This window comes from Salmo salar, chromosome 08, assembly GCF_965601325.2.
Source record: "Salmo salar chromosome 08, fSalSal1, whole genome shotgun sequence".
In the NCBI taxonomy this organism is placed as follows: Eukaryota; Metazoa; Chordata; class Actinopteri; order Salmoniformes; family Salmonidae; genus Salmo; species Salmo salar.
In genome coordinates, this window is record NC_138298.1 from 2,260,040 (window position 1) to 2,280,267 (window position 20,228).

General features: G+C 42.3%; 48 non-coding genes across 48 annotated transcripts; all 48 read left to right on the plus strand.

Moving 5' to 3' along the window:
* The first annotated feature begins 140 nt into the window (after positions 1-140).
* LOC145885769 (5S ribosomal RNA) lies at positions 141-259 on the plus strand. The gene has a single exon (XR_014397353.1). It is a non-coding gene; the product is annotated as a 5S ribosomal RNA (ribosomal RNA).
* A 139-nt stretch (positions 260-398) lies between these two features.
* On the plus strand, positions 399-517 carry LOC145855245 (5S ribosomal RNA). Its single transcript, XR_014376132.1, has one exon. It is a non-coding gene; the product is annotated as a 5S ribosomal RNA (ribosomal RNA).
* Positions 518-926: 409 nt separating this feature from the next.
* On the plus strand, positions 927-1,045 carry LOC145855246 (5S ribosomal RNA). Its single transcript, XR_014376133.1, has one exon. It is a non-coding gene; the product is annotated as a 5S ribosomal RNA (ribosomal RNA).
* Positions 1,046-1,184: 139 nt separating this feature from the next.
* Positions 1,185-1,303, plus strand: LOC145855247 (5S ribosomal RNA). The gene has a single exon (XR_014376134.1). It is a non-coding gene; the product is annotated as a 5S ribosomal RNA (ribosomal RNA).
* Positions 1,304-1,712: 409 nt separating this feature from the next.
* On the plus strand, positions 1,713-1,831 carry LOC145855248 (5S ribosomal RNA). Its single transcript, XR_014376135.1, has one exon. It is a non-coding gene; the product is annotated as a 5S ribosomal RNA (ribosomal RNA).
* Positions 1,832-1,970: 139 nt separating this feature from the next.
* On the plus strand, positions 1,971-2,089 carry LOC145885770 (5S ribosomal RNA). The gene has a single exon (XR_014397354.1). It is a non-coding gene; the product is annotated as a 5S ribosomal RNA (ribosomal RNA).
* Positions 2,090-2,498: 409 nt separating this feature from the next.
* Positions 2,499-2,617, plus strand: LOC145885771 (5S ribosomal RNA). Its single transcript, XR_014397355.1, has one exon. It is a non-coding gene; the product is annotated as a 5S ribosomal RNA (ribosomal RNA).
* Positions 2,618-2,756: 139 nt separating this feature from the next.
* LOC145855249 (5S ribosomal RNA) lies at positions 2,757-2,875 on the plus strand. Its single transcript, XR_014376136.1, has one exon. It is a non-coding gene; the product is annotated as a 5S ribosomal RNA (ribosomal RNA).
* A 409-nt stretch (positions 2,876-3,284) lies between these two features.
* Positions 3,285-3,403, plus strand: LOC145855250 (5S ribosomal RNA). The gene has a single exon (XR_014376137.1). It is a non-coding gene; the product is annotated as a 5S ribosomal RNA (ribosomal RNA).
* A 139-nt stretch (positions 3,404-3,542) lies between these two features.
* Positions 3,543-3,661, plus strand: LOC145855251 (5S ribosomal RNA). The gene has a single exon (XR_014376138.1). It is a non-coding gene; the product is annotated as a 5S ribosomal RNA (ribosomal RNA).
* A 409-nt stretch (positions 3,662-4,070) lies between these two features.
* On the plus strand, positions 4,071-4,189 carry LOC145855252 (5S ribosomal RNA). Its single transcript, XR_014376139.1, has one exon. It is a non-coding gene; the product is annotated as a 5S ribosomal RNA (ribosomal RNA).
* A 139-nt stretch (positions 4,190-4,328) lies between these two features.
* Positions 4,329-4,447, plus strand: LOC145855253 (5S ribosomal RNA). Its single transcript, XR_014376140.1, has one exon. It is a non-coding gene; the product is annotated as a 5S ribosomal RNA (ribosomal RNA).
* A 409-nt stretch (positions 4,448-4,856) lies between these two features.
* LOC145855254 (5S ribosomal RNA) lies at positions 4,857-4,975 on the plus strand. The gene has a single exon (XR_014376141.1). It is a non-coding gene; the product is annotated as a 5S ribosomal RNA (ribosomal RNA).
* A 139-nt stretch (positions 4,976-5,114) lies between these two features.
* Positions 5,115-5,233, plus strand: LOC145883166 (5S ribosomal RNA). The gene has a single exon (XR_014394739.1). It is a non-coding gene; the product is annotated as a 5S ribosomal RNA (ribosomal RNA).
* Positions 5,234-5,372: 139 nt separating this feature from the next.
* LOC145883167 (5S ribosomal RNA) lies at positions 5,373-5,491 on the plus strand. The gene has a single exon (XR_014394740.1). It is a non-coding gene; the product is annotated as a 5S ribosomal RNA (ribosomal RNA).
* Positions 5,492-5,900: 409 nt separating this feature from the next.
* Positions 5,901-6,019, plus strand: LOC145851385 (5S ribosomal RNA). The gene has a single exon (XR_014373236.1). It is a non-coding gene; the product is annotated as a 5S ribosomal RNA (ribosomal RNA).
* A 139-nt stretch (positions 6,020-6,158) lies between these two features.
* On the plus strand, positions 6,159-6,277 carry LOC145883168 (5S ribosomal RNA). The gene has a single exon (XR_014394741.1). It is a non-coding gene; the product is annotated as a 5S ribosomal RNA (ribosomal RNA).
* A 1,072-nt stretch (positions 6,278-7,349) lies between these two features.
* LOC145855256 (5S ribosomal RNA) lies at positions 7,350-7,468 on the plus strand. Its single transcript, XR_014376143.1, has one exon. It is a non-coding gene; the product is annotated as a 5S ribosomal RNA (ribosomal RNA).
* A 409-nt stretch (positions 7,469-7,877) lies between these two features.
* On the plus strand, positions 7,878-7,996 carry LOC145884027 (5S ribosomal RNA). The gene has a single exon (XR_014395606.1). It is a non-coding gene; the product is annotated as a 5S ribosomal RNA (ribosomal RNA).
* A 139-nt stretch (positions 7,997-8,135) lies between these two features.
* Positions 8,136-8,254, plus strand: LOC145887080 (5S ribosomal RNA). The gene has a single exon (XR_014398667.1). It is a non-coding gene; the product is annotated as a 5S ribosomal RNA (ribosomal RNA).
* A 409-nt stretch (positions 8,255-8,663) lies between these two features.
* On the plus strand, positions 8,664-8,782 carry LOC145884848 (5S ribosomal RNA). The gene has a single exon (XR_014396428.1). It is a non-coding gene; the product is annotated as a 5S ribosomal RNA (ribosomal RNA).
* Positions 8,783-8,921: 139 nt separating this feature from the next.
* Positions 8,922-9,040, plus strand: LOC145855257 (5S ribosomal RNA). Its single transcript, XR_014376144.1, has one exon. It is a non-coding gene; the product is annotated as a 5S ribosomal RNA (ribosomal RNA).
* Positions 9,041-10,112: 1,072 nt separating this feature from the next.
* On the plus strand, positions 10,113-10,231 carry LOC145884849 (5S ribosomal RNA). Its single transcript, XR_014396429.1, has one exon. It is a non-coding gene; the product is annotated as a 5S ribosomal RNA (ribosomal RNA).
* A 139-nt stretch (positions 10,232-10,370) lies between these two features.
* LOC145855258 (5S ribosomal RNA) lies at positions 10,371-10,489 on the plus strand. The gene has a single exon (XR_014376145.1). It is a non-coding gene; the product is annotated as a 5S ribosomal RNA (ribosomal RNA).
* A 409-nt stretch (positions 10,490-10,898) lies between these two features.
* LOC145855259 (5S ribosomal RNA) lies at positions 10,899-11,017 on the plus strand. Its single transcript, XR_014376146.1, has one exon. It is a non-coding gene; the product is annotated as a 5S ribosomal RNA (ribosomal RNA).
* A 409-nt stretch (positions 11,018-11,426) lies between these two features.
* On the plus strand, positions 11,427-11,545 carry LOC145885791 (5S ribosomal RNA). The gene has a single exon (XR_014397375.1). It is a non-coding gene; the product is annotated as a 5S ribosomal RNA (ribosomal RNA).
* Positions 11,546-11,684: 139 nt separating this feature from the next.
* LOC145855260 (5S ribosomal RNA) lies at positions 11,685-11,803 on the plus strand. Its single transcript, XR_014376147.1, has one exon. It is a non-coding gene; the product is annotated as a 5S ribosomal RNA (ribosomal RNA).
* Positions 11,804-12,212: 409 nt separating this feature from the next.
* LOC145885792 (5S ribosomal RNA) lies at positions 12,213-12,331 on the plus strand. Its single transcript, XR_014397376.1, has one exon. It is a non-coding gene; the product is annotated as a 5S ribosomal RNA (ribosomal RNA).
* Positions 12,332-12,470: 139 nt separating this feature from the next.
* On the plus strand, positions 12,471-12,589 carry LOC145855261 (5S ribosomal RNA). The gene has a single exon (XR_014376148.1). It is a non-coding gene; the product is annotated as a 5S ribosomal RNA (ribosomal RNA).
* A 409-nt stretch (positions 12,590-12,998) lies between these two features.
* On the plus strand, positions 12,999-13,117 carry LOC145885793 (5S ribosomal RNA). The gene has a single exon (XR_014397377.1). It is a non-coding gene; the product is annotated as a 5S ribosomal RNA (ribosomal RNA).
* Positions 13,118-13,256: 139 nt separating this feature from the next.
* LOC145855262 (5S ribosomal RNA) lies at positions 13,257-13,375 on the plus strand. Its single transcript, XR_014376149.1, has one exon. It is a non-coding gene; the product is annotated as a 5S ribosomal RNA (ribosomal RNA).
* A 139-nt stretch (positions 13,376-13,514) lies between these two features.
* Positions 13,515-13,633, plus strand: LOC145855263 (5S ribosomal RNA). The gene has a single exon (XR_014376150.1). It is a non-coding gene; the product is annotated as a 5S ribosomal RNA (ribosomal RNA).
* A 409-nt stretch (positions 13,634-14,042) lies between these two features.
* Positions 14,043-14,161, plus strand: LOC145855264 (5S ribosomal RNA). The gene has a single exon (XR_014376151.1). It is a non-coding gene; the product is annotated as a 5S ribosomal RNA (ribosomal RNA).
* A 409-nt stretch (positions 14,162-14,570) lies between these two features.
* On the plus strand, positions 14,571-14,689 carry LOC145885794 (5S ribosomal RNA). The gene has a single exon (XR_014397378.1). It is a non-coding gene; the product is annotated as a 5S ribosomal RNA (ribosomal RNA).
* A 139-nt stretch (positions 14,690-14,828) lies between these two features.
* On the plus strand, positions 14,829-14,947 carry LOC145855265 (5S ribosomal RNA). The gene has a single exon (XR_014376152.1). It is a non-coding gene; the product is annotated as a 5S ribosomal RNA (ribosomal RNA).
* Positions 14,948-15,086: 139 nt separating this feature from the next.
* Positions 15,087-15,205, plus strand: LOC145855267 (5S ribosomal RNA). Its single transcript, XR_014376154.1, has one exon. It is a non-coding gene; the product is annotated as a 5S ribosomal RNA (ribosomal RNA).
* Positions 15,206-15,614: 409 nt separating this feature from the next.
* Positions 15,615-15,733, plus strand: LOC145855268 (5S ribosomal RNA). The gene has a single exon (XR_014376155.1). It is a non-coding gene; the product is annotated as a 5S ribosomal RNA (ribosomal RNA).
* A 139-nt stretch (positions 15,734-15,872) lies between these two features.
* LOC145855269 (5S ribosomal RNA) lies at positions 15,873-15,991 on the plus strand. Its single transcript, XR_014376156.1, has one exon. It is a non-coding gene; the product is annotated as a 5S ribosomal RNA (ribosomal RNA).
* Positions 15,992-16,400: 409 nt separating this feature from the next.
* On the plus strand, positions 16,401-16,519 carry LOC145855270 (5S ribosomal RNA). The gene has a single exon (XR_014376157.1). It is a non-coding gene; the product is annotated as a 5S ribosomal RNA (ribosomal RNA).
* A 139-nt stretch (positions 16,520-16,658) lies between these two features.
* On the plus strand, positions 16,659-16,777 carry LOC145855271 (5S ribosomal RNA). Its single transcript, XR_014376158.1, has one exon. It is a non-coding gene; the product is annotated as a 5S ribosomal RNA (ribosomal RNA).
* Positions 16,778-16,916: 139 nt separating this feature from the next.
* On the plus strand, positions 16,917-17,035 carry LOC145855272 (5S ribosomal RNA). Its single transcript, XR_014376159.1, has one exon. It is a non-coding gene; the product is annotated as a 5S ribosomal RNA (ribosomal RNA).
* A 409-nt stretch (positions 17,036-17,444) lies between these two features.
* On the plus strand, positions 17,445-17,563 carry LOC145855273 (5S ribosomal RNA). The gene has a single exon (XR_014376160.1). It is a non-coding gene; the product is annotated as a 5S ribosomal RNA (ribosomal RNA).
* Positions 17,564-17,702: 139 nt separating this feature from the next.
* Positions 17,703-17,821, plus strand: LOC145855274 (5S ribosomal RNA). The gene has a single exon (XR_014376161.1). It is a non-coding gene; the product is annotated as a 5S ribosomal RNA (ribosomal RNA).
* Positions 17,822-18,230: 409 nt separating this feature from the next.
* Positions 18,231-18,349, plus strand: LOC145855275 (5S ribosomal RNA). The gene has a single exon (XR_014376162.1). It is a non-coding gene; the product is annotated as a 5S ribosomal RNA (ribosomal RNA).
* Positions 18,350-18,488: 139 nt separating this feature from the next.
* LOC145855276 (5S ribosomal RNA) lies at positions 18,489-18,607 on the plus strand. The gene has a single exon (XR_014376163.1). It is a non-coding gene; the product is annotated as a 5S ribosomal RNA (ribosomal RNA).
* Positions 18,608-19,016: 409 nt separating this feature from the next.
* Positions 19,017-19,135, plus strand: LOC145855278 (5S ribosomal RNA). Its single transcript, XR_014376165.1, has one exon. It is a non-coding gene; the product is annotated as a 5S ribosomal RNA (ribosomal RNA).
* Positions 19,136-19,544: 409 nt separating this feature from the next.
* On the plus strand, positions 19,545-19,663 carry LOC145855279 (5S ribosomal RNA). The gene has a single exon (XR_014376166.1). It is a non-coding gene; the product is annotated as a 5S ribosomal RNA (ribosomal RNA).
* A 409-nt stretch (positions 19,664-20,072) lies between these two features.
* On the plus strand, positions 20,073-20,191 carry LOC145855280 (5S ribosomal RNA). Its single transcript, XR_014376167.1, has one exon. It is a non-coding gene; the product is annotated as a 5S ribosomal RNA (ribosomal RNA).
* The last annotated feature ends 37 nt before the right edge of the window (positions 20,192-20,228 follow it).

Here is a 20,228-nt window from a genome sequence, read left to right on the forward strand (position 1 = left end):
AGTGATGGGAACAGTGTTTGTAATTTCTTCTACTTTTTCAGTGACACAAAGTTCAAGCTGCTTATCTAATTGGTGAAAATGCAATGTCTGTTTATCACACTCACTTTGACTATATATGTTGTAGCAAGAGATTGTTTCTCGCTTACGGCCATACCAGCCTGGGTACGCCCGATCTCGTCTGATCTCGGAAGCTAGGCAGGGTCGGGCCTGGTTAGTACTTGGATGGGAGACCGCCTGGGAATACCAGGTGCTGTAAGCATTTTGTCCACGAGGGTGTGCTCTTGCACTATTTCATCAGCAACACTGCCTTGTATTAAGCATTTAATGATGAATTGACTAAATGTCTGTTTTATCAGACTCACTTTGACTATATATGTTGTAGCAAGAGATTGTTTCTCGCTTACGGCCATACCAGCCTGGGTACGCCCGATCTCGTCTGATCTCGGAAGCTAAGCAGGGTCGGGCCTGGTTAGTACTTGGATGGGAGACCGCCTGGGAATACCAGGTGCTGTAAGCATTTTGTCCACGAGGGTGTGCCCCTGCACTATTTCATCAGCAACACTGCCTTGTAGTAAGCATTTAATGATGAATTGACTAAATGCAGCTTCCTGCCTTTTTAATAGGATCAAATTTCCTTGTGTTTTCAATTAGCATCTGCCTTGTATTTATAAGACAAACAAGAATATTGTTGCTGAATGCAGCTTGTGTGTGCTTTGTGCTCCTTTGCCCTGTTCAAATGATGAAAGGAAATAAAGTTTGTATTTTATCCAACTACCTGTGCTAAAAAGTGATGGGAACAGTGTTTGTAATTTCTTCTACTTTTTCAGTGACACAAAGTTCAAGCTGCTTATCTAATTGGTGAAAATGCAATGTCTGTTTATCACACTCACTTTGACTATATATGTTGTAGCAAGAGATTGTTTCTCGCTTACGGCCATACCAGCCTGGGTACGCCCGATCTCGTCTGATCTCGGAAGCTAAGCAGGGTCGGGCCTGGTTAGTACTTGGATGGGAGACCGCCTGGGAATACCAGGTGCTGTAAGCATTTTGTCCACGAGGGTGTGCTCTTGCACTATTTCATCAGCAACACTGCCTTGTATTAAGCATTTAATGATGAATTGACTAAATGTCTGTTTTATCAGACTCACTTTGACTATATATGTTGTAGCAAGAGATTGTTTCTCGCTTACGGCCATACCAGCCTGGGTACGCCCGATCTCGTCTGATCTCGGAAGCTAAGCAGGGTCGGGCCTGGTTAGTACTTGGATGGGAGACCGCCTGGGAATACCAGGTGCTGTAAGCATTTTGTCCACGAGGGTGTGCCCCTGCACTATTTCATCAGCAACACTGCCTTGTAGTAAGCATTTAATGATGAATTGACTAAATGCAGCTTCCTGCCTTTTTAATAGGATCAAATTTCCTTGTGTTTTCAATTAGCATCTGCCTTGTATTTATAAGACAAACAAGAATATTGTTGCTGAATGCAGCTTGTGTGTGCTTTGTGCTCCTTTGCCCTGTTCAAATGATGAAAGGAAATAAAGTTTGTATTTTATCCAACTACCTGTGCTAAAAAGTGATGGGAACAGTGTTTGTAATTTCTTCTACTTTTTCAGTGACACAAAGTTCAAGCTGCTTATCTAATTGGTGAAAATGCAATGTCTGTTTATCACACTCACTTTGACTATATATGTTGTAGCAAGAGATTGTTTCTCGCTTACGGCCATACCAGCCTGGGTACGCCCGATCTCGTCTGATCTCGGAAGCTAAGCAGGGTCGGGCCTGGTTAGTACTTGGATGGGAGACCGCCTGGGAATACCAGGTGCTGTAAGCATTTTGTCCACGAGGGTGTGCTCTTGCACTATTTCATCAGCAACACTGCCTTGTATTAAGCATTTAATGATGAATTGACTAAATGTCTGTTTTATCAGACTCACTTTGACTATATATGTTGTAGCAAGAGATTGTTTCTCGCTTACGGCCATACCAGCCTGGGTACGCCCGATCTCGTCTGATCTCGGAAGCTAGGCAGGGTCGGGCCTGGTTAGTACTTGGATGGGAGACCGCCTGGGAATACCAGGTGCTGTAAGCATTTTGTCCACGAGGGTGTGCCCCTGCACTATTTCATCAGCAACACTGCCTTGTAGTAAGCATTTAATGATGAATTGACTAAATGCAGCTTCCTGCCTTTTTAATAGGATCAAATTTCCTTGTGTTTTCAATTAGCATCTGCCTTGTATTTATAAGACAAACAAGAATATTGTTGCTGAATGCAGCTTGTGTGTGCTTTGTGCTCCTTTGCCCTGTTCAAATGATGAAAGGAAATAAAGTTTGTATTTTATCCAACTACCTGTGCTAAAAAGTGATGGGAACAGTGTTTGTAATTTCTTCTACTTTTTCAGTGACACAAAGTTCAAGCTGCTTATCTAATTGGTGAAAATGCAATGTCTGTTTATCACACTCACTTTGACTATATATGTTGTAGCAAGAGATTGTTCCTCGCTTACGGCCATACCAGCCTGGGTACGCCCGATCTCGTCTGATCTCGGAAGCTAGGCAGGGTCGGGCCTGGTTAGTACTTGGATGGGAGACCGCCTGGGAATACCAGGTGCTGTAAGCATTTTGTCCACGAGGGTGTGCTCTTGCACTATTTCATCAGCAACACTGCCTTGTATTAAGCATTTAATGATGAATTGACTAAATGTCTGTTTTATCAGACTCACTTTGACTATATATGTTGTAGCAAGAGATTGTTTCTCGCTTACGGCCATACCAGCCTGGGTACGCCCGATCTCGTCTGATCTCGGAAGCTAAGCAGGGTCGGGCCTGGTTAGTACTTGGATGGGAGACCGCCTGGGAATACCAGGTGCTGTAAGCATTTTGTCCACGAGGGTGTGCCCCTGCACTATTTCATCAGCAACACTGCCTTGTAGTAAGCATTTAATGATGAATTGACTAAATGCAGCTTCCTGCCTTTTTAATAGGATCAAATTTCCTTGTGTTTTCAATTAGCATCTGCCTTGTATTTATAAGACAAACAAGAATATTGTTGCTGAATGCAGCTTGTGTGTGCTTTGTGCTCCTTTGCCCTGTTCAAATGATGAAAGGAAATAAAGTTTGTATTTTATCCAACTACCTGTGCTAAAAAGTGATGGGAACAGTGTTTGTAATTTCTTCTACTTTTTCAGTGACACAAAGTTCAAGCTGCTTATCTAATTGGTGAAAATGCAATGTCTGTTTATCACACTCACTTTGACTATATATGTTGTAGCAAGAGATTGTTTCTCGCTTACGGCCATACCAGCCTGGGTACGCCCGATCTCGTCTGATCTCGGAAGCTAAGCAGGGTCGGGCCTGGTTAGTACTTGGATGGGAGACCGCCTGGGAATACCAGGTGCTGTAAGCATTTTGTCCACGAGGGTGTGCTCTTGCACTATTTCATCAGCAACACTGCCTTGTATTAAGCATTTAATGATGAATTGACTAAATGTCTGTTTTATCAGACTCACTTTGACTATATATGTTGTAGCAAGAGATTGTTTCTCGCTTACGGCCATACCAGCCTGGGTACGCCCGATCTCGTCTGATCTCGGAAGCTAAGCAGGGTCGGGCCTGGTTAGTACTTGGATGGGAGACCGCCTGGGAATACCAGGTGCTGTAAGCATTTTGTCCACGAGGGTGTGCCCCTGCACTATTTCATCAGCAACACTGCCTTGTAGTAAGCATTTAATGATGAATTGACTAAATGCAGCTTCCTGCCTTTTTAATAGGATCAAATTTCCTTGTGTTTTCAATTAGCATCTGCCTTGTATTTATAAGACAAACAAGAATATTGTTGCTGAATGCAGCTTGTGTGTGCTTTGTGCTCCTTTGCCCTGTTCAAATGATGAAAGGAAATAAAGTTTGTATTTTATCCAACTACCTGTGCTAAAAAGTGATGGGAACAGTGTTTGTAATTTCTTCTACTTTTTCAGTGACACAAAGTTCAAGCTGCTTATCTAATTGGTGAAAATGCAATGTCTGTTTATCACACTCACTTTGACTATATATGTTGTAGCAAGAGATTGTTTCTCGCTTACGGCCATACCAGCCTGGGTACGCCCGATCTCGTCTGATCTCGGAAGCTAAGCAGGGTCGGGCCTGGTTAGTACTTGGATGGGAGACCGCCTGGGAATACCAGGTGCTGTAAGCATTTTGTCCACGAGGGTGTGCTCTTGCACTATTTCATCAGCAACACTGCCTTGTATTAAGCATTTAATGATGAATTGACTAAATGTCTGTTTTATCAGACTCACTTTGACTATATATGTTGTAGCAAGAGATTGTTTCTCGCTTACGGCCATACCAGCCTGGGTACGCCCGATCTCGTCTGATCTCGGAAGCTAAGCAGGGTCGGGCCTGGTTAGTACTTGGATGGGAGACCGCCTGGGAATACCAGGTGCTGTAAGCATTTTGTCCACGAGGGTGTGCCCCTGCACTATTTCATCAGCAACACTGCCTTGTAGTAAGCATTTAATGATGAATTGACTAAATGCAGCTTCCTGCCTTTTTAATAGGATCAAATTTCCTTGTGTTTTCAATTAGCATCTGCCTTGTATTTATAAGACAAACAAGAATATTGTTGCTGAATGCAGCTTGTGTGTGCTTTGTGCTCCTTTGCCCTGTTCAAATGATGAAAGGAAATAAAGTTTGTATTTTATCCAACTACCTGTGCTAAAAAGTGATGGGAACAGTGTTTGTAATTTCTTCTACTTTTTCAGTGACACAAAGTTCAAGCTGCTTATCTAATTGGTGAAAATGCAATGTCTGTTTATCACACTCACTTTGACTATATATGTTGTAGCAAGAGATTGTTTCTCGCTTACGGCCATACCAGCCTGGGTACGCCCGATCTCGTCTGATCTCGGAAGCTAAGCAGGGTCGGGCCTGGTTAGTACTTGGATGGGAGACCGCCTGGGAATACCAGGTGCTGTAAGCATTTTGTCCACGAGGGTGTGCTCTTGCACTATTTCATCAGCAACACTGCCTTGTAGTAAGCATTTAATGATGAATTGACTAAATGTCTGTTTTATCAGACTCACTTTGACTATATATGTTGTAGCAAGAGATTGATTCTCGCTTACGGCCATATCAGCCTGGGTACGCCCGATCTCGTCTGATCTCGGAAGCTAAGCAGGGTCGGGCCTGGTTAGTACTTGGATGGGAGACCGCCTGGGAATACCAGGTGCTGTAAGCATTTTGTCCACGAGGGTGTGCTCTTGCACTATTTCATCAGCAACACTGCCTTGTAGTAAGCATTTAATGATGAATTGACTAAATGTCTGTTTTATCAGACTCACTTTGACTATATATGTTGTAGCAAGAGATTGATTCTCGCTTACGGCCATATCAGCCTGGGTACGCCCGATCTCGTCTGATCTCGGAAGCTAAGCAGGGTCGGGCCTGGTTAGTACTTGGATGGGAGACCGCCTGGGAATACCAGGTGCTGTAAGCATTTTGTCCACGAGGGTGTGCTCTTGCACTATTTCATCAGCAACACTGCCTTGTAGTAAGCATTTAATGATGAATTGACAAAATGCAGCTTCCTGCCTTTTTAATAGGATCAAATTTCCTTGTGTTTTCAATTAGCATCTGCCTTGTATTTATAAGACAAACAAGAATATTGTTGCTGAATGCAGCTTGTGTGTGCTTTATGCTCCTTTGCCCTGTTCAAATGATGAAAGGAAATAAAGTTTGTATTTTATCCAACTACCTGTGCTAAAAAGTGATGGGAACAGTGTTTGTAATTTCTTCTACTTTTTCAGTGACACAAAGTTCAAGCTGCTTATCTAATTGGTGAAAATGCAATGTCTGTTTATCACACTCACTTTGACTATATATGTTGTAGCAAGAGATTGTTTCTCGCTTACGGCCATACCAGCCTGGGTACGCCCGATCTCGTCTGATCTAGGAAGCTAAGCAGGGTCGGGCCTGGTTAGTACTTGGATGGGAGGCCGCCTGGGAATACCAGGTGCTGTAAGCATTTTGTCCACGAGGGTGTGCTCTTGCACTATTTCATCAGCAACACTGCCTTGTAGTAAGCATTTAATGATGAATTGACTAAATGTCTGTTTTATCAGACTCACTTTGACTATATATGTTGTAGCAAGAGATTGATTCTCGCTTACGGCCATATCAGCCTGGGTACGCCCGATCTCGTCTGATCTCGGAAGCTAAGCAGGGTCGGGCCTGGTTAGTACTTGGATGGGAGACCGCCTGGGAATACCAGGTGCTGTAAGCATATAGTGCCCCTGCACTATTTCATCAGCAATATTTTATTTTATATATAAATGCTTCCGCTCAGTGTTTGAGATCAATTGACACCCTTTACCATGGCACTTTGAGATTTATTTTAAATTGCAAAACCCTTACGCACCACTGCACTTTGTATACCAGGGTTGGCTGGCCTTCTCTAGTCACTCGTAGGCTCAGTCACTGGTATACTTTTATTTACAAAGCCATTTTGGGTTTACTACCTTTTTATTTGGGCATTTTTATTGTTCAGAAATGTGGTGGGTACTCTCTTCATTCGAGGGACTTTATCTTGCTAACTGTTCCAAATGTCCGAACTGAATTTGGTAAAAGGGCTTTTATGTACTCTGCGCCATCGTCTTGGAATGCCTTACAAAATACTTTTAAACTGGAAGAACTTGTCCCGATTGGTATTTTTAAATCACTGATGAATGATCTTGAGACTGATTCCCTGACCTGTCAATGTTTTTAATTTGCTGTTTTTGATTTTGTTATATTCTTTGTTAATTTTATGGTTTTTACTAGATTACTTGTAGTTTTTCATGTTGTTTGTCTAATTTTTGTAATGACTTGGCGCTGCCTATCTTGGCCAGGACGCTCTTGAAAAAGAGATTTTAAATCTCAATGAGCCTTTCCTGGTTAAATAAAGGTTTAAAAAAAAAAATAATAAAAAAAAAAAAAAAACAAAAAAAAACACTGCCTTGTAGTAAGCATTTAATGATGAATTGACTAAATGCAGCTTCCTGCCTTTTTAATAGGATCAAATTTCCTTGTGTTTTCAATTAGCATCTGCCTTGTATTTATAAGACAAACAAGAATATTGTTGCTGAATGCAGCTTGTGTGTGCTTTGTGCTCCTTTGCCCTGTTCAAATGATGAAAGGAAATAAAGTTTGTATTTTATCCAACTACCTGTGCTAAAAAGTGATGGGAACAGTGTTTGTAATTTCTTCTACTTTTTCAGTGACACAAAGTTCAAGCTGCTTATCTAATTGGTGAAAATGCAATGTCTGTTTATCACACTCACTTTGACTATATATGTTGTAGCAAGAGATTGTTTCTCGCTTACGGCCATACCAGCCTGGGTACGCCCGATCTCGTCTGATCTCGGAAGCTAAGCAGGGTCGGGCCTGGTTAGTACTTGGATGGGAGACCGCCTGGGAATACCAGGTGCTGTAAGCATTTTGTCCACGAGGGTGTGCCCCTGCACTATTTCATCAGCAACACTGCCTTGTAGTAAGCATTTAATGATGAATTGACTAAATGCAGCTTCCTGCCTTTTTAATAGGATCAAATTTCCTTGTGTTTTCAATTAGCATCTGCCTTGTATTTATAAGACAAACAAGAATATTGTTGCTGAATGCAGCTTGTGTGTGCTTTGTGCTCCTTTGCCCTGTTCAAATGATGAAAGGAAATAAAGTTTGTATTTTATCCAACTACCTGTGCTAAAAAGTGATGGGAACAGTGTTTGTAATTTCTTCTACTTTTTCAGTGACACAAAGTTCAAGCTGCTTATCTAATTGGTGAAAATGCAATGTCTGTTTATCACACTCACTTTGACTATATATGTTGTAGCAAGAGATTGTTTCTCGCTTACGGCCATACCAGCCTGGGTACGCCCGATCTCGTCTGATCTCGGAAGCTAAGCAGGGTCGGGCCTGGTTAGTACTTGGATGGGAGACCGCCTGGGAATACTAGGTGCTGTAAGCATTTTGTCCACGAGGGTGTGCCCCTGCACTATTTCATCAGCAACACTGCCTTGTATTAAGCATTTAATGATGAATTGACTAAATGTCTGTTTTATCAGACTCACTTTGACTATATATGTTGTAGCAAGAGATTGTTTCTCGCTTACGGCCATACCAGCCTGGGTACGCCCGATCTCGTCTGATCTCGGATGCTAAGCAGGGTCGGGCCTGGTTAGTACTTGGATGGGAGACCGCCTGGGAATACTAGGTGCTGTAAGCATTTTGTCCACGAGGGTGTGCCCCTGCACTATTTCATCAGCAACACTGCCTTGTAGTAAGCATTTAATGATGAATTGACTAAATGCAGCTTCCTGCCTTTTTAATAGGATCAAATTTCCTTGTGTTTTCAATTAGCATCTGCCTTGTATTTATAAGACAAACAAGAATATTGTTGCTGAATGCAGCTTGTGTGTGCTTTGTGCTCCTTTGCCCTGTACAAATGATGAAAGGAAATAAAGTTTGTATTTTATCCAACTACCTGTGCTAAAAAGTGATGGGAACAGTGTTTGTAATTTCTTCTACTTTTTCAGTGACACAAAGTTCAAGCTGCTTATCTAATTGGTGAAAATGCAATGTCTGTTTATCACACTCACTTTGACTATATATGTTGTAGCAAGAGATTGTTTCTCGCTTACGGCCATACCAGCCTGGGTACGCCCGATCTCGTCTGATCTCGGAAGCTAAGCAGGGTCGGTCCTGGTTAGTACTTGGATGGGAGACCGCCTGGGAATACCAGGTGCTGTAAGCATTTTGTCCACGAGGGTGTGCTCTTGCACTATTTCATCAGCAACACTGCCTTGTATTAAGCATTTAATGATGAATTGACTAAATGTCTGTTTTATCAAACTCACTTTGACTATATATGTTGTAGCAAGAGATTGTTTCTCGCTTACGGCCATACCAGCCTGGGTACGCCCGATCTCGTCTGATCTCGGAAGCTAAGCAGGGTCGGGCCTGGTTAGTACTTGGATGGGAGACCGCCTGGGAATACCAGGTGCTGTAAGCATATAGTGCCCCTGCACTATTTCATCAGCAATATTTTATTTTATATATAAATGCTTCCGCTCAGTGTTTGAGATCAATTGACACCCTTTACCATGGCACTTTGAGATTTATTTTAAATTGCAAAACCCTTACGCACCACTGCACTTTGTATACCAGGGTTGGCTGGCCTTCTCTAGTCACTCGTAGGCTCAGTCACTGGTATACTTTTATTTACAAAGCCATTTTGGGTTTACTACCTTTTTATTTGGGCATTTTTATTGTTCAGAAATGTGGTGGGTACTCTCTTCGTTCGAGGGACTTTATCTTGCTAACTGTTCCAAATGTCCGAACTGAATTTGGTAAAAGGGCTTTTATGTACTCTGCGCCATCGTCTTGGAATGCCTTACAAAAGACTTTTAAACTGGAAGAACTTGTCCCGATTGGTATTTTTAAATCACTGATGAATGATCTTGAGACTGATTCCCTGACCTGTCAATGTTTTTAATTTGCTGTTTTTGATTTTGTTATATTCTTTGTTAATTTTATGGTTTTTACTAGATTACTTGTAGTTTTTCATGTTGTTTGTCTAATTTTTGTAATGACTTGGCGCTGCCTATCTTGGCCAGGACGCTCTTGAAAAAGAGAATTTAAATCTCAATGAGCCTTTCCTGGTTAAATAAAGGTTTAAAAAAAAAATAAATAAAAAAAAAATAAAAATAAAAAAAAACACTGCCTTGTAGTAAGCATTTAATGATGAATTGACTAAATGCAGCTTCCTGCCTTTTTAATAGGATCAAATTTCCTTGTGTTTTCAATTAGCATCTGCCTTGTATTTATAAGACAAACAAGAATATTGTTGCTGAATGCAGCTTATGTGTGCTTTGTGCTCCTTTGCCCTGTACAAATGATGAAAGGAAATAAAGTTTGTATTTTATCCAACTACCTGTGCTAAAAAGTGATGGGAACAGTGTTTGTAATTTCTTCTACTTTTTCAGTGACACAAAGTTCAAGCTGCTTATCTAATTGGTGAAAATGCAATGTCTGTTTATCACACTCACTTTGACTATATATGTTGTAGCAAGAGATTGTTTCTCGCTTACGGCCATACCAGCCTGGGTACGCCCGATCTCGTCTGATCTCGGAAGCTAAGCAGGGTCGGTCCTGGTTAGTACTTGGATGGGAGACCGCCTGGGAATACCAGGTGCTGTAAGCATTTTGTCCACGAGGGTGTGCTCTTGCACTATTTCATCAGCAACACTGCCTTGTATTAAGCATTTAATGATGAATTGACTAAATGTCTGTTTTATCAAACTCACTTTGACTATATATGTTGTAGCAAGAGATTGTTTCTCGCTTACGGCCATACCAGCCTGGGTACGCCCGATCTCGTCTGATCTCGGAAGCTAAGCAGGGTCGGGCCTGGTTAGTACTTGGATGGGAGACCGCCTGGGAATACCAGGTGCTGTAAGCATTTTGTCCACGAGGGTGTGCCCCTGCACTATTTCATCAGCAACACTGCCTTGTAGTAAGCATTTAATGATGAATTGACTAAATGCAGCTTCCTGCCTTTTTAATAGGATCAAATTTCCTTGTGTTTTCAATTAGCATCTGCCTTGTATTTATAAGACAAACAAGAATATTGTTGCTGAATGCAGCTTGTGTGTGCTTTGTGCTCCTTTGCCCTGTTCAAATGATGAAAGGAAATAAAGTTTGTATTTTATCCAACTACCTGTGCTAAAAAGTGATGGGAACAGTGTTTGTAATTTCTTCTACTTTTTCAGTGACACAAAGTTCAAGCTGCTTATCTAATTGGTGAAAATGCAATGTCTGTTTATCACACTCACTTTGACTATATATGTTGTAGCAAGAGATTGTTTCTCGCTTACGGCCATACCAGCCTGGGTACGCCCGATCTCGTCTGATCTCGGAAGCTAAGCAGGGTCGGGCCTGGTTAGTACTTGGATGGGAGACCGCCTGGGAATACCAGGTGCTGTAAGCATTTTGTCCACGAGGGTGTGCCCCTGCACTATTTCATCAGCAACACTGCCTTGTAGTAAGCATTTAATGATGAATTGACTAAATGCAGCTTCCTGCCTTTTTAATAGGATCAAATTTCCTTGTGTTTTCAATTAGCATCTGCCTTGTATTTATAAGACAAACAAGAATATTGTTGCTGAATGCAGCTTGTGTGTGCTTTGTGCTCCTTTGCCCTGTTCAAATGATGAAAGGAAATAAAGTTTGTATTTTATCCAACTACCTGTGCTAAAAAGTGATGGGAACAGTGTTTGTAATTTCTTCTACTTTTTCAGTGACACAAAGTTCAAGCTGCTTATCTAATTGGTGAAAATGCAATGTCTGTTTATCACACTCACTTTGACTATATATGTTGTAGCAAGAGATTGTTTCTCGCTTACGCCCATACCAGCCTGGGTACGCCCGATCTCGTCTGATCTCGGAAGCTAAGCAGGGTCGGGCCTGGTTAGTACTTGGATGGGAGACCGCCTGGGAATACCAGGTGCTGTAAGCATTTTGTCCACGAGGGTGTGCTCTTGCACTATTTCATCAGCAACACTGCCTTGTATTAAGCATTTAATGATGAATTGACTAAATGTCTGTTTTATCAGACTCACTTTGACTATATATGTTGTAGCAAGAGATTGTTTCTCGCTTACGGCCATACCAGCCTGGGTACGCCCGATCTCGTCTGATCTCGGAAGCTAAGCAGGGTCGGGCCTGGTTAGTACTTGGATGGGAGACCGCCTGGGAATACCAGGTGCTGTAAGCATTTTGTCCACGAGGGTGTGCCCCTGCACTATTTCATCAGCAACACTGCCTTGTAGTAAGCATTTAATGATGAATTGACTAAATGCAGCTTCCTGCCTTTTTAATAGGATCAAATTTCCTTGTGTTTTCAATTAGCATCTGCCTTGTATTTATAAGACAAACAAGAATATTGTTGCTGAATGCAGCTTGTGTGTGCTTTGTGCTCCTTTGCCCTGTTCAAATGATGAAAGGAAATAAAGTTTGTATTTTATCCAACTACCTGTGCTAAAAAGTGATGGGAACAGTGTTTGTAATTTCTTCTACTTTTTCAGTGACACAAAGTTCAAGCTGCTTATCTAATTGGTGAAAATGCAATGTCTGTTTATCACACTCACTTTGACTATATATGTTGTAGCAAGAGATTGTTTCTCGCTTACGCCCATACCAGCCTGGGTACGCCCGATCTCGTCTGATCTCGGAAGCTAAGCAGGGTCGGGCCTGGTTAGTACTTGGATGGGAGACCGCCTGGGAATACCAGGTGCTGTAAGCATTTTGTCCACGAGGGTGTGCTCTTGCACTATTTCATCAGCAACACTGCCTTGTATTAAGCATTTAATGATGAATTGACTAAATGTCTGTTTTATCAGACTCACTTTGACTATATATGTTGTAGCAAGAGATTGTTTCTCGCTTACGGCCATACCAGCCTGGGTACGCCCGATCTCGTCTGATCTCGGAAGCTAAGCAGGGTCGGGCCTGGTTAGTACTTGGATGGGAGACCGCCTGGGAATACCAGGTGCTGTAAGCATTTTGTCCACGAGGGTGTGCCCCTGCACTATTTCATCAGCAACACTGCCTTGTAGTAAGCATTTAATGATGAATTGACTAAATGCAGCTTCCTGCCTTTTTAATAGGATCAAATTTCCTTGTGTTTTCAATTAGCATCTGCCTTGTATTTATAAGACAAACAAGAATATTGTTGCTGAATGCAGCTTGTGTGTGCTTTGTGCTCCTTTGCCCTGTTCAAATGATGAAAGGAAATAAAGTTTGTATTTTATCCAACTACCTGTGCTAAAAAGTGATGGGAACAGTGTTTGTAATTTCTTCTACTTTTTCAGTGACACAAAGTTCAAGCTGCTTATCTAATTGGTGAAAATGCAATGTCTGTTTATCACACTCACTTTGACTATATATGTTGTAGCAAGAGATTGTTTCTCGCTTACGCCCATACCAGCCTGGGTACGCCCGATCTCGTCTGATCTCGGAAGCTAAGCAGGGTCGGGCCTGGTTAGTACTTGGATGGGAGACCGCCTGGGAATACCAGGTGCTGTAAGCATTTTGTCCACGAGGGTGTGCTCTTGCACTATTTCATCAGCAACACTGCCTTGTATTAAGCATTTAATGATGAATTGACTAAATGTCTGTTTTATCAGACTCACTTTGACTATATATGTTGTAGCAAGAGATTGTTTCTCGCTTACGGCCATACCAGCCTGGGTACGCCCGATCTCGTCTGATCTCGGAAGCTAAGCAGGGTCGGGCCTGGTTAGTACTTGGATGGGAGACCGCCTGGGAATACCAGGTGCTGTAAGCATTTTGTCCACGAGGGTGTGCTCTTGCACTATTTCATCAGCAACACTGCCTTGTATTAAGCATTTAATGATGAATTGACTAAATGTCTGTTTTATCAGACTCACTTTGACTATATATGTTGTAGCAAGAGATTGTTTCTCGCTTACGGCCATACCAGCCTGGGTACGCCCGATCTCGTCTGATCTCGGAAGCTAAGCAGGGTCGGGCCTGGTTAGTACTTGGATGGGAGACCGCCTGGGAATACCAGGTGCTGTAAGCATTTTGTCCACGAGGGTGTGCCCCTGCACTATTTCATCAGCAACACTGCCTTGTAGTAAGCATTTAATGATGAATTGACTAAATGCAGCTTCCTGCCTTTTTAATAGGATCAAATTTCCTTGTGTTTTCAATTAGCATCTGCCTTGTATTTATAAGACAAACAAGAATATTGTTGCTGAATGCAGCTTGTGTGTGCTTTGTGCTCCTTTGCCCTGTTCAAATGATGAAAGGAAATAAAGTTTGTATTTTATCCAACTACCTGTGCTAAAAAGTGATGGGAACAGTGTTTGTAATTTCTTCTACTTTTTCAGTGACACAAAGTTCAAGCTGCTTATCTAATTGGTGAAAATGCAATGTCTGTTTATCACACTCACTTTGACTATATATGTTGTAGCAAGAGATTGTTTCTCGCTTACGGCCATACCAGCCTGGGTACGCCCGATCTCGTCTGATCTCGGAAGCTAAGCAGGGTCGGGCCTGGTTAGTACTTGGATGGGAGACCGCCTGGGAATACCAGGTGCTGTAAGCATTTTGTCCACGAGGGTGTGCCCCTGCACTATTTCATCAGCAACACTGCCTTGTAGTAAGCATTTAATGATGAATTGACTAAATGCAGCTTCCTGCCTTTTTAATAGGATCAAATTTCCTTGTGTTTTCAATTAGCATCTGCCTTGTATTTATAAGACAAACAAGAATATTGTTGCTGAATGCAGCTTGTGTGTGCTTTGTGCTCCTTTGCCCTGTTCAAATGATGAAAGGAAATAAAGTTTGTATTTTATCCAACTACCTGTGCTAAAAAGTGATGGGAACAGTGTTTGTAATTTCTTCTACTTTTTCAGTGACACAAAGTTCAAGCTGCTTATCTAATTGGTGAAAATGCAATGTCTGTTTATCACACTCACTTTGACTATATATGTTGTAGCAAGAGATTGTTTCTCGCTTACGCCCATACCAGCCTGGGTACGCCCGATCTCGTCTGATCTCGGAAGCTAAGCAGGGTCGGGCCTGGTTAGTACTTGGATGGGAGACCGCCTGGGAATACCAGGTGCTGTAAGCATTTTGTCCACGAGGGTGTGCTCTTGCACTATTTCATCAGCAACACTGCCTTGTATTAAGCATTTAATGATGAATTGACTAAATGTCTGTTTTATCAGACTCACTTTGACTATATATGTTGTAGCAAGAGATTGTTTCTCGCTTACGGCCATACCAGCCTGGGTACGCCCGATCTCGTCTGATCTCGGAAGCTAAGCAGGGTCGGGCCTGGTTAGTACTTGGATGGGAGACCGCCTGGGAATACCAGGTGCTGTAAGCATTTTGTCCACGAGGGTGTGCTCTTGCACTATTTCATCAGCAACACTGCCTTGTATTAAGCATTTAATGATGAATTGACTAAATGTCTGTTTTATCAGACTCACTTTGACTATATATGTTGTAGCAAGAGATTGTTTCTCGCTTACGGCCATACCAGCCTGGGTACGCCCGATCTCGTCTGATCTCGGAAGCTAAGCAGGGTCGGGCCTGGTTAGTACTTGGATGGGAGACCGCCTGGGAATACCAGGTGCTGTAAGCATTTTGTCCACGAGGGTGTGCCCCTGCACTATTTCATCAGCAACACTGCCTTGTAGTAAGCATTTAATGATGAATTGACTAAATGCAGCTTCCTGCCTTTTTAATAGGATCAAATTTCCTTGTGTTTTCAATTAGCATCTGCCTTGTATTTATAAGACAAACAAGAATATTGTTGCTGAATGCAGCTTGTGTGTGCTTTGTGCTCCTTTGCCCTGTTCAAATGATGAAAGGAAATAAAGTTTGTATTTTATCCAACTACCTGTGCTAAAAAGTGATGGGAACAGTGTTTGTAATTTCTTCTACTTTTTCAGTGACACAAAGTTCAAGCTGCTTATCTAATTGGTGAAAATGCAATGTCTGTTTATCACACTCACTTTGACTATATATGTTGTAGCAAGAGATTGTTTCTCGCTTACGGCCATACCAGCCTGGGTACGCCCGATCTCGTCTGATCTCGGAAGCTAAGCAGGGTCGGGCCTGGTTAGTACTTGGATGGGAGACCGCCTGGGAATACCAGGTGCTGTAAGCATTTTGTCCACGAGGGTGTGCTCTTGCACTATTTCATCAGCAACACTGCCTTGTATTAAGCATTTAATGATGAATTGACTAAATGTCTGTTTTATCAGACTCACTTTGACTATATATGTTGTAGCAAGAGATTGTTTCTCGCTTACGGCCATACCAGCCTGGGTACGCCCGATCTCGTCTGATCTCGGAAGCTAAGCAGGGTCGGGCCTGGTTAGTACTTGGATGGGAGACCGCCTGGGAATACCAGGTGCTGTAAGCATTTTGTCCACGAGGGTGTGCCCCTGCACTATTTCATCAGCAACACTGCCTTGTAGTAAGCATTTAATGATGAATTGACTAAATGCAGCTTCCTGCCTTTTTAATAGGATCAAATTTCCTTGTGTTTTCAATTAGCATCTGCCTTGTATTTATAAGACAAACAAGAATATTGTTGCTGAATGCAGCTTGTGTGTGCTTTGTGCTCCTTTGCCCTGTTCAAATGATGAAAGGAAATAAAGTTTGTATTTTATCCAACTACCTGTGCTAAAAAGTGATGGGAACAGTGTTTGTAATTTCTTCTACTTTTTCAGTGACACAAAGTTCAAGCTGCTTATCTAATTGGTGAAAATGCAATGTCTGTTTATCACACTCACTTTGACTATATATGTTGTAGCAAGAGATTGTTTCTCGCTTACGGCCATACCAGCCTGGGTACGCCCGATCTCGTCTGATCTCGGAAGCTAAGCAGGGTCGGGCCTGGTTAGTACTTGGATGGGAGACCGCCTGGGAATACCAGGTGCTGTAAGCATTTTGTCCACGAGGGTGTGCTCTTGCACTATTTCATCAGCAACACTGCCTTGTATTAAGCATTTAATGATGAATTGACTAAATGTCTGTTTTATCAGACTCACTTTGACTATATATGTTGTAGCAAGAGATTGTTTCTCGCTTACGGCCATACCAGCCTGGGTACGCCCGATCTCGTCTGATCTCGGAAGCTAAGCAGGGTCGGGCCTGGTTAGTACTTGGATGGGAGACCGCCTGGGAATACCAGGTGCTGTAAGCATTTTGTCCACGAGGGTGTGCTCTTGCACTATTTCATCAGCAACACTGCCTTGTATTAAGCATTTAATGATGAATTGACTAAATGTCTGTTTTATCAGACTCACTTTGACTATATATGTTGTAGCAAGAGATTGTTTCTCGCTTACGGCCATACCAGCCTGGGTACGCCCGATCTCGTCTGATCTCGGAAGCTAAGCAGGGTCGGGCCTGGTTAGTACTTGGATGGGAGACCGCCTGGGAATACCAGGTGCTGTAAGCATTTTGTCCACGAGGGTGTGCCCCTGCACTATTTCATCAGCAACACTGCCTTGTAGTAAGCATTTAATGATGAATTGACTAAATGCAGCTTCCTGCCTTTTTAATAGGATCAAATTTCCTTGTGTTTTCAATTAGCATCTGCCTTGTATTTATAAGACAAACAAGAATATTGTTGCTGAATGCAGCTTGTGTGTGCTTTGTGCTCCTTTGCCCTGTTCAAATGATGAAAGGAAATAAAGTTTGTATTTTATCCAACTACCTGTGCTAAAAAGTGATGGGAACAGTGTTTGTAATTTCTTCTACTTTTTCAGTGACACAAAGTTCAAGCTGCTTATCTAATTGGTGAAAATGCAATGTCTGTTTATCACACTCACTTTGACTATATATGTTGTAGCAAGAGATTGTTTCTCGCTTACGGCCATACCAGCCTGGGTACGCCCGATCTCGTCTGATCTCGGAAGCTAAGCAGGGTCGGGCCTGGTTAGTACTTGGATGGGAGACCGCCTGGGAATACCAGGTGCTGTAAGCATTTTGTCCACGAGGGTGTGCTCTTGCACTATTTCATCAGCAACACTGCCTTGTATTAAGCATTTAATGATGAATTGACTAAATGTCTGTTTTATCAGACTCACTTTGACTATATATGTTGTAGCAAGAGATTGTTTCTCGCTTACGGCCATACCAGCCTGGGTACGCCCGATCTCGTCTGATCTCGGAAGCTAAGCAGGGTCGGGCCTGGTTAGTACTTGGATGGGAGACCGCCTGGGAATACCAGGTGCTGTAAGCATTTTGTCCACGAGGGTGTGCCCCTGCACTATTTCATCAGCAACACTGCCTTGTAGTAAGCATTTAATGATGAATTGACTAAATGCAGCTTCCTGCCTTTTTAATAGGATCAAATTTCCTTGTGTTTTCAATTAGCATCTGCCTTGTATTTATAAGACAAACAAGAATATTGTTGCTGAATGCAGCTTGTGTGTGCTTTGTGCTCCTTTGCCCTGTTCAAATGATGAAAGGAAATAAAGTTTGTATTTTATCCAACTACCTGTGCTAAAAAGTGATGGGAACAGTGTTTGTAATTTCTTCTACTTTTTCAGTGACACAAAGTTCAAGCTGCTTATCTAATTGGTGAAAATGCAATGTCTGTTTATCACACTCACTTTGACTATATATGTTGTAGCAAGAGATTGTTTCTCGCTTACGGCCATACCAGCCTGGGTACGCCCGATCTCGTCTGATCTCGGAAGCTAAGCAGGGTCGGGCCTGGTTAGTACTTGGATGGGAGACCGCCTGGGAATACCAGGTGCTGTAAGCATTTTGTCCACGAGGGTGTGCTCTTGCACTATTTCATCAGCAACACTGCCTTGTATTAAGCATTTAATGATGAATTGACTAAATGTCTGTTTTATCAGACTCACTTTGACTATATATGTTGTAGCAAGAGATTGTTTCTCGCTTACGGCCATACCAGCCTGGGTACGCCCGATCTCGTCTGATCTCGGAAGCTAAGCAGGGTCGGGCCTGGTTAGTACTTGGATGGGAGACCGCCTGGGAATACCAGGTGCTGTAAGCATTTTGTCCACGAGGGTGTGCCCCTGCACTATTTCATCAGCAACACTGCCTTGTAGTAAGCATTTAATGATGAATTGACTAAATGCAGCTTCCTGCCTTTTTAATAGGATCAAATTTCCTTGTGTTTTCAATTAGCATCTGCCTTGTATTTATAAGACAAACAAGAATATTGTTGCTGAATGCAGCTTGTGTGTGCTTTGTGCTCCTTTGCCCTGTTCAAATGATGAAAGGAAATAAAGTTTGTATTTTATCCAACTACCTGTGCTAAAAAGTGATGGGAACAGTGTTTGTAATTTCTTCTACTTTTTCAGTGACACAAAGTTCAAGCTGCTTATCTAATTGGTGAAAATGCAATGTCTGTTTATCACACTCACTTTGACTATATATGTTGTAGCAAGAGATTGTTTCTCGCTTACGGCCATACCAGCCTGGGTACGCCCGATCTCGTCTGATCTCGGAAGCTAAGCAGGGTCGGGCCTGGTTAGTACTTGGATGGGAGACCGCCTGGGAATACCAGGTGCTGTAAGCATTTTGTCCACGAGGGTGTGCCCCTGCACTATTTCATCAGCAACACTGCCTTGTAGTAAGCATTTAATGATGAATTGACTAAATGCAGCTTCCTGCCTTTTTAATAGGATCAAATTTCCTTGTGTTTTCAATTAGCATCTGCCTTGTATTTATAAGACAAACAAGAATATTGTTGCTGAATGCAGCTTGTGTGTGCTTTGTGCTCCTTTGCCCTGTTCAAATGATGAAAGGAAATAAAGTTTGTATTTTATCCAACTACCTGTGCTAAAAAGTGATGGGAACAGTGTTTGTAATTTCTTCTACTTTTTCAGTGACACAAAGTTCAAGCTGCTTATCTAATTGGTGAAAATGCAATGTCTGTTTATCACACTCACTTTGACTATATATGTTGTAGCAAGAGATTTTTTCTCGCTTACGGCCATACCAGCCTGGGTACGCCCGATCTCGTCTGATCTCGGAAGCTAAGCAGGGTCGGGCCTGGTTAGTACTTGGATGGGAGACCGCCTGGGAATACCAGGTGCTGTAAGCATTTTGTCCACGAGGGTGTGCCCCTGCACTATTTCATCAGCAACACTGCCTTGTAGTAAGCATTTAATGATGAATTGACTAAATGCAGCTTCCTGCCTTTTTAATAGGATCAAATTTCCTTGTGTTTTCAATTAGCATCTGCCTTGTATTTATAAGACAAACAAGAATATTGTTGCTGAATGCAGCTTGTGTGTGCTTTGTGCTCCTTTGCCCTGTTCAAATGATGAAAGGAAATAAAGTTTGTATTTTATCCAACTACCTGTGCTAAAAAGTGATGGGAACAGTGTTTGTAATTTCTTCTACTTTTTCAGTGACACAAAGTTCAAGCTGCTTATCTAATTGGTGAAAATGCAATGTCTGTTTATCACACTCACTTTGACTATATATGTTGTAGCAAGAGATTGTTTCTCGCTTACGGCCATACCAGCCTGGGTACGCCCGATCTCGTCTGATCTCGGAAGCTAAGCAGGGTCGGGCCTGGTTAGTACTTGGATGGGAGACCGCCTGGGAATACCAGGTGCTGTAAGCATTTTGTCCACGAGGGTGTGCTCTTGCACTATTTCATC